Below are 6,965 nucleotides of genomic sequence, written 5' to 3' on the forward strand. Positions count from 1 at the left end.
CGGTTGAAAAATAACCTAAGTGATAATACAATCGTTCTGCATTTATTAAACTCTTATAGTGCCAGAACTAACTTACGTTTTAGTTACGAACATTTAACAAAAATAAAGTTGCTGCCATGAGTCGGAGGGGGGTCTAAACCACGACTCTTTCGCTCTTCCGCTCATTCAAAAATGTGGGTTATCCATATTTGTAGTATAGAGAAAAAAGTTTTGTAACCTATGACAATTAAACAGTACAGACATTCAGTATAATTATGTCAATTTGATTAATAAAAAAGATGTATAAATGCACTATAAATTACAGAAATGATTTATACAATTATTTTTACACATTAGTGTCCTAAAATGGATCGATGTCCATTGCTATACCTGGTATTCGCACGAAGTTGAATCATAATTAACCAAAAAAATGAAGTGTGCATGCATACAATGATACCCGCGCATACATGCAGTGCTGTCACAAGTTTATTATTTTAAACACAAGTTTATTATTTTAAACATTTCTGACAGTCCCTAACATCTGTGTTAATTTTAAATTAGCCTACTGACACAAATATCCAATGTCTGAATTCATGATTTATGCACGACGTCTCGACGCACTTGCACGACCGGGGTTTGATGCATAAGTTTATCTATGAAAATGTCAGTTACGTACTAGATAGACGTAAATACACCTTTTGATGTGGGTTTATTCACTGTTGCTTTTGGAAAAAAATATTTTTAAATAATATGGCAAACCCTTTTCCAAATAAAAAATATTTGTAGATCTCAAGACTGTTTTTTATTTATTTATTAACTTGGGAAATAATTGTTTCTTTGAATCATTTTCAGCAATTTGAAATTTACGTTAGCAAATTTCAGACAGTAAATATCCGCCAGTATTTAGAGCACCCACACATGTTCGTGAAGACTAATCAGAAACATATTTATTGTGGTGACCATATTCCAAGTACGCACACCTGAATTTCTCTTGCACCTTAAATAATCCCCTTTATTTCCATATAGTAAAAGCAAGAAGTATGAAAGATATTTAATCTTTGAAATAAATATCGGATTCCATTAAACAATATGTCCCTTTTTGGGGAAAAATGGTTATATAGATTCAGCTGAAAAACCACTATGGATATAGCGTTACGAGAGAAATTTGAGACATTTACTCCTATTTCGTTGCAAAAATAGACAAATCCTTGAAAATTCATCTGAAAGTACACCAGGATACAGTTTATTAATGTGAGAATGTTCTAGTCAATGGCATTATTAGATCACTCCTGGTCAGCTGACAAACTTGCCTTCGTCCTGTGAGCAACCGCAAACCTTTAACGCGTCTCATTGCTCTTGTTTTAAAACATTAGAAACGAATGGAAAACATTAATCATTCTTCATTTTCCATCCTTTGTTTTTATCCTAAGATGCCAAAATTTTCAGATAATCTCCATTCTTGATTTTAAAAAAAACTTAAGGTTTACCGATACTTAGTAAGTAGATGTTTAATTTTTTAATCTCCAAATTTATACCTGCGCCGGGTTCCCCAACCACCGATTTGTAACGTCCTAAACAAGATATTTTTTTTTTAATATACATGTAACTTTGTTCATTTATTTGTTGTGGTTTCTTCAATGTTTCTGCCAATTTTCACTAAAATTCGTCACTTAGTTTTTCTCAATAATTTCCAAACACCCTCGTATGATCACACACAGTTGCACTTTATTATTAATATTTCATGTGGCATTTTAAATTTCTTCCATTAAATTTTTGATATATTTATCCAATCTCAAATTGTTTTGACGAATGATCACATTTGTTTTTAAAATTTATACATGAAGTTTGTGTTATTTTAAACAATAACATTTCAGCGCCAACCGAGGAAAATATTTTAGTACGTGAATATTTGAAAAATACCAGAAAAACTGATGGAATAAATAACAAAGTTATCGACACAAGAAACTTTTAATTTCTGCAATCCTCGATCCTTTATATGATAGAGGGAATAGTGATCTTGTTGAGGAGAAAACATTATTTACTAGTAGTTATAACTGGACCAGTGAAATCGCCTTTCGCAACATCAGTGCTATAATTAAATCATATGAACAAAGTAAACGGCTATTCAGTAAATAAGAATAAGCATGTAAACACAAGTTAAGGTAAATCTCGTTATGAGATAAATCGGATAATCCAAAACAGAATGACTGTATCAAAATATTTTACCCTGATGTAGTTTTTTAAATAGAATTTTTGACGACTTCTAATCCTTTAGTCATTAAATTACTCATTTTAACCACACTAGATGGAGATAATATTGAGCTGGCTTAGTAACTTGTCCTTAAGGTTGTATTTTAATCTGCTTAATTCTTAATTGTTATAAAAATACTACAAACGGTTGCTAATTCACGCTAGCATTAACGTTAATTGTTATTTACCTATGACACCGTACGATCAAGTAGACAGTTACTTTTGAATTTTGTAAAATAACATTTGAAAATTGACTTTTATTGACTGAACTACATTTTTTTCAGCATAATAACTAATAAAGAAATGGTCTAGGCGCCTAGGACAATATGTTATGGTAAGGGTGGTGCTTCCTCAATTTTTTGTCGTAATTTTGGGAGTATTTAGTATTGTTGAATCCTCTGTACATGGTTGAAATCGTATGATGAGATAGGGTATATATGTTAACATCTCCCGGAACTTCCCTCTCAAGAACCCTTAGTAAAATCTCCCCGAAATGTTTTAATGAGCAAATGGATTCATTGTGCATCTTCAATACATTCTTTTCTTTACACTGCGTCTATTTCTGGTTAGCAAAAGGTAAAAACACAAACGAATTCAAAGTGAATGGTGTATTGGTAATGCATGAATAAATTAGCTGATTCATCGGGGAAAACATAAACCTTTATTTTATTTTTATTTTTTGTTATTTGTTTACTTTTATTTCAACACATTTTTCAGCACAAGTTGTTTACATTCTGGTTTTCTTTGTAGCGTGAACAAAACGTTTCTCTTTCTGTTTGGATAATAAACGGACTGAATGGAATAATTTAATTCTTATTTAATATTCATATACATAATGTATCTGGTGATTTGACAATGGTTTCAGGTTAAATTGAAAAGGGAAATACCCAAAACTTATCAACGGAACATAGCGGTACCTGTGGGACGTAATTGTGGATATAAACCAAGTTCACAATCCGTATACTTATACAAATATTATCAAGAGCATTTCCCCCGTAGATCTTTTGCACGTAACTCTGCAGTTTATTATAACTTAATACAGAATTTGTCATGGATATACTGTCGGAAACAAACCCACACATATATATTTAATAAATATTCTTCTTTATTATAGATCTTATTCTATAATGCACATGGAACAGCTAAAATGCCGCAGCTTTATTCTTTATTTATTTAAATGCTTCAGCATCAGCTTAAATTTGTTTCCATCGATCAACTAAGCAATCGATGAACATAGTACAGTAGGAATAATATAAGGAAGTTCTTGAGGACGGGATCGAACAACCTTCAGAACTGTTGTTTTTGATTGGGTAAATTTTCCCTCATAATCTTCTATTTGTTCATTGGTTGAGAAATGGTGTGAATTGGTTTCCGTCTTTGATATAAAGGACCTCTTTATCCCAGTTAGTGTACCATCCTTGATGGGCATATGCATCTGTTCATATTTAAGACGTTTAATGGGTTGGTTAAAGTATCTTTGACTATTGGTTATTGTAAACCTTAAGTAGATTAATTGGATGTACAATGCGACGTTTGTTTTACCAAAATAACACCATATATAAATTTTATTTGCAATTTCCTTTTAAAAAGTAATTGATGTTTATATTTACAAAATTGAACCGATTGTGCATATGAACATGAGGTTCGTCCGTCCTAACGTCAGTAGGATATTGCTTGGTATGCTAGATTCTTACGATAATAACCTAGGTCGACAGTTTTATCCAATGATATTTTGAAAGGAAAAAAAACAACATAAACACTTCACGTTTCATTTACGTACCAAATACTTACCTGTTACCTGTATGACGCGTTAGCAAATATTTCTCTGCGTCGATATGTAGGTCGATTAGTGTTACCTGTGCAACAGTGTTGTGAAAAAAAACCCATTGTGATTTATGTACTTTTATTTTTACTCCATTTATTTACCATTAAGATATAAGAAGCCAGTGGTTTTAAGAAATATCGTTGTTTGCATCGAGGAGATTTAAGATGATTCAGACAGTGCGTATAAGTCAGGGTTTATATACAGTATATGTTTAGATAACAAAATAAAAAAAAAGAAAATGATAACGCCTTGAATTAATCATCCTAGATGTTATGGAACAGTTACCTTTTCAACCCCATCCCCTGAACTCTACCCCTTGCCTTTGTAGTGGTGAATATCATGGAATCTACTATTAAAGGGTAAATTTATTTGGTATTTATTTATCCATAACATTTGTAACTATTTATGTTAATTATTTATAACCGCACTGATCTAGTTATGCAGACAACGATTTTCAATTGTAGATAAAATGCTACCATTATGGATCTAAAATTATCTTTACTTTTAACCACACATTGAGATGTAAAATCCAGAGGTACTTTTTCATAGGAGGAGTGAATAGCCTTTTCATTTTAGATAAAATAAACTACGATGTAAAGTTTGATATAAAATTAATAATAATTCAAACATCCGCCCTTTATTACATCCTTTTATTAATCCTTTTTTACATCCTTTATTACATCCTTTTATTAATCCTTTATTATATCCTTTATTACATCCTTTTATTGAAACGTAGTTTCTCTTTTAGGAAGGCTGGATGGTCATGATCACTTTCTGACATCATTATTCTCCCAAAACGAAGAGCGTCGGAAAAATAAAAGGGAAAAAAACTTTAAACAATATCGCTATACTTATAGTAAAACTATTTGATTGTTTTCTTTATATACACCCGTGAAATTATTTATTAGGAGTATACAAAATTATGGCTTAGTATTATGTAAAAGTTAATTGTAATCTATTATTTGAAGAAAATAATACAAATCATACGCATCAATTACTCAAGGCAGAAAAAAAATATTAGATCATGACATTCATACTGCTAAATCTTATTCAAATTAAAACGATACCCTTTCTTTATAAAAATTGTTAAGTGTTGAAAATTTTCGTCTAAGATAATTTTCAAGTGCTGCTATTCTTACATTATATTATATCAGAAATAACTTGAAGTACCAAGTTAGAATCTTTTGCAGTGTCTGTTAGAAAAAAAGGTTTCATGAATCAATAGCAGTATAAACATTTGTAATATCTTAAAAAGTAACTTATTAGCAAAGAAAATTCTAACAATGACTATTTCATTTTACACTCCACTGAAAGAAGAATCAAACGGTAGGTGTAAATCTATGTGGCAAAAATTGTCAGGCAGGATTTTTTTCAAATTTTGAATATATATTTTTTCAAATCTTACAAATTTATTCCATACAAAAAAAAAAAAAATTTCCACTTATCTGGGTTTTTTTTCTACCTTGATTAGTATTTTATGACCGGTATGAAAAAGGAATCTTCTATTCACAACAACTGAAGCCTTTGATAATTAACTGACATGTTCCTCAAACCCCACATAATAAAATATTTTAGTAAGTTAACATTTTGTAAGAAAAACATCAATACCTGTCTCATTTTTGCCAGTCACTTTACCATGCACTTATTTTATTCCATGAAAGATAAAGTACACATTAAACGGGTGTGGTAGTCGCGCACCTTCTATTTACCCACCGAGAAACACTCAATATTAATCTTAGATATTTCATTTTACACTAAGTAGTTAATCAATGGTCTATATGACGTAAGTGTGACCCTAAATAGAAAGTTGAAAGATCAATTCTTTATGTAAATATGACTCGAAACGTTTTTTAATTATAACAATAAATTAGAAATATCTAAGCTTATATAGCTATCACAAATTGAATTGGAAAATGTTCAGGTCAACTCCTGATATCTAACAAAGATGGTTATAAAAATTTAATTCATTAAAACGAGAAAAGCAGGAAAAATATCATGAACACGGAAAGAAAATGAGAAGAAACTAGATGATTTAACGGTATATTTGTGCAACTACATGTTTTACTTATAAAATTAGCAAACGACAATTAATCCTTTGTTTGATTTTCTTGCAAAATATGACATGTTGCACTTGATGTTTAAAAAATGAATTATCCGAACAAATTTCAGATTTAGGCAATTAGGATAAAAATGAAATCTTGCTATTTTTTTCAAGTTCTCATTCTAAAGTAACAAAATTAAACCAACTACTTTGTTTAAAAAAATCATATTCGTCCTAATTTTAACTATGAATTAAAACCATACACGTATGTTACGTATCAAAAAAATTAGAATGCACCTTGGTTTGAAATATGGCAAACGTGTTGATTTATAACCTTTTTTTAATCGGACGTCAAAACTTTTAATCTATATATGTTATTTGATAAATTATCTAACTTAAAATACCTTTACTTTCAAATTTACCTGGTTGACGTAATGACAGATCATGTTCATTCACATTTCCTCCACCATATTATACATGTGACGGATGGAAGTGTACCTTGTGTTGTTTGAATTAATGGAATGTTGCAAAACGAAAGCAATATTGCGTTGACTTTACGGTATAATCTTATACAAACAAGTAACGCGTAGGTAAAGATTTTATTTTCAGAAATAACAACATTATTGTTGTTTTGAAGTGAGTGTTTTAACAAAAAGCTTAGCAATTTTTCTTTTTCAAAGTTCCCGTTACAACTGGGAGATCTTGTCAGGGAAAGTTACTCGTTTCTTTCATGCTCTGAAGGAACTCTAAAGAAGAAGACAATAGTTTTACTTAAGAAAGGGATTGACATTGCACTACATAGATATTTTTGGTGCATAATTGGGCGTTATGTGTAATGTGTGGAGGCACATAATGCACGTAAATGTCCCA

At 30.5% G+C, this 6,965-nt stretch overlaps 1 long non-coding RNA gene across 1 annotated transcript; it reads left to right on the top strand.

Moving 5' to 3' along the window:
- Positions 1 to 3,646: 3,646 nt before the first annotated feature.
- On the top strand, positions 3,647 to 6,551 carry LOC128178314 (uncharacterized). The gene is made up of 3 exons (XR_008242938.1): positions 3,647 to 4,230; positions 4,322 to 4,413; positions 4,803 to 6,551. It is a non-coding gene; the product is annotated as an uncharacterized LOC128178314 (long non-coding RNA).
- The last annotated feature ends 414 nt before the right edge of the window (positions 6,552 to 6,965 follow it).

The sequence above is a fragment of the Crassostrea angulata genome, chromosome 3 (genome assembly GCF_025612915.1).
Source record: "Crassostrea angulata isolate pt1a10 chromosome 3, ASM2561291v2, whole genome shotgun sequence".
NCBI classification, from domain to species: Eukaryota; Metazoa; Mollusca; class Bivalvia; order Ostreida; family Ostreidae; genus Magallana; species Magallana angulata.